The sequence below is a fragment of the Mus caroli genome, chromosome 19, assembly GCF_900094665.2.
Source record: "Mus caroli chromosome 19, CAROLI_EIJ_v1.1, whole genome shotgun sequence".
Classification (NCBI taxonomy): domain Eukaryota; kingdom Metazoa; phylum Chordata; class Mammalia; order Rodentia; family Muridae; genus Mus; species Mus caroli.
The window spans coordinates 30,631,115-30,632,809 of NC_034588.1; the positions used below are offsets into that span (position 1 = coordinate 30,631,115).

The 1,695-nt window shown below is 38.6% G+C and overlaps 1 protein-coding gene across 2 annotated transcripts in view; it reads left to right on the top strand.

The window, feature by feature from the left end:
* Positions 1–1,695, top strand: part of Lipk (lipase family member K) — a 30,129-nt gene that overhangs the window by 25,389 nt on the left and 3,045 nt on the right. The window lies entirely within an intron of this gene.

A 1,695-nucleotide genomic window follows, 5' to 3' on the forward strand; every position in this document is an offset into this window, starting at 1 on the left:
TGATACATATGCAGCTAGAGTCAAGAGCTCTGGGGTACTGGTTAGTTCATATTGTTGTTCCACCTATAGGGTTGCAGATCCCTTTAGCTCCTTGGGTATTTTCTCTAGCTCCTCCATTGGGGGCCCTGTGATCCATCCATTAGCTGACTGCGAGCTTCCACTTATGTTTTTGCTAGGTCCCGGCGTAGTCTCACTAGAGACTGCTATGCATACACTAGCAAGATTGTGCTGATAGGACCCTGATATAGCAGTCACTAACACTGTTTTAAAGACAGGACTTAAAAACATGAAGCCCATTTATCTAATAAAATTACCACTGTTCGTTGATTACTTTTAAAAACTCAATGTATGTGTTTAAGATGAATCAGGCAGAAAATGCCATCTTTTAAGGAGAACTGGCTCTACCAAATGGGTAATGTAATATTAAGATATTTCTTGACAGCCGGGCAGTGGTGGCGCATGCCTTTAATCCCAGCACTTGGGAGGCAGAGGCAGGCAGATTTCTGAGTTAGAGGCCAGCCTGATCTACAGAGTTCCAGGACAGCCAGGACTGCACAGAGAAACCCTGTCTTGAAAAAACAAACAAACAAAAAACAAAAAAAAAGATACTTCTTGACATCATCTATTAAAATGATGAATTTTGTGAATATCTTACACTAAAAACTGTACATGCTCTTGGTTCCTGTTACTTTTTCCTAACTTTGTTGGGCAACATAATCATTATTCTGACTGCCTGATGGCCAACTGAGTTAAAGCATACAACATTGGCATCGTCTATTCAAACCTGCAAAGAATAAAGAGTACAAATAGGGAAATTAATATTTTTGGTGTTTTGAAAAGTCTGGCTGTCCTCTAAAACTGCTATAGTGTAATCTGCACGGGTTTGGTGCAGCAAACACACTTTATGGCACGCTATGATGTTCTTCCCTGTTAATGTCTGCCTTTCTTGTTCCACCAAGTTTAGGGTTTCTTTAGGAAGAGCATTGTAGATGCTGGCCTCATCTTATGAACTAGAAGTCTTGGATAAAAGTGAGGTCAGAACTATGAAGTTCATCTTTGTCTTTACAGATGGAAGGAAAATCACTCACCCATGGTGAGTGAAGTTCAGATATGGTCCCTTGCTTGGAACTGTTGGTGGAAACTCAAACAGAAGATGAGCTCTGCATATTTAGAAGGCCTTAATTACAACTACAATTAATAACACCATAAATTATATCGATTTAATTACTGACATAAATCACTAGGGATTCTACAAGGAAGAAGTGATGATGGAAGAAGCTAAGGAAGGGTGATGTCTAAATAATTGAGGATTTCTCACTGTCAACTTAAAAATAAACTAAGAAGTCCTGGCAAAAGTTGCCAGATACCATTTAAAGCAGAAATTTAATATTTATTTTTGATTTGCCATCTTCTCAATGCCTAAGTTCTTAGCAGAGTTACAGTGTCACTGGAGGAATGGAATCCCAGCTTCAGGGAAGTCAGACTGACTTTGATTCTGAAAGCTTGCCTGTGACTGTTGATGCTTTCATGTTGCTTTGGTTTTCTTCAGTCTTTGTTGAGCTCTATTTTGGCAGATAAGTATTTGTCCTTTGTATGTTGCTACAAAGAAAACCACAATCAGAAAAAAAAAAAAAAAAAAAAAAACAAGTCCATTCTTTCTCTAGTTACACTTTACATGTGGAATACTGTGCCAGG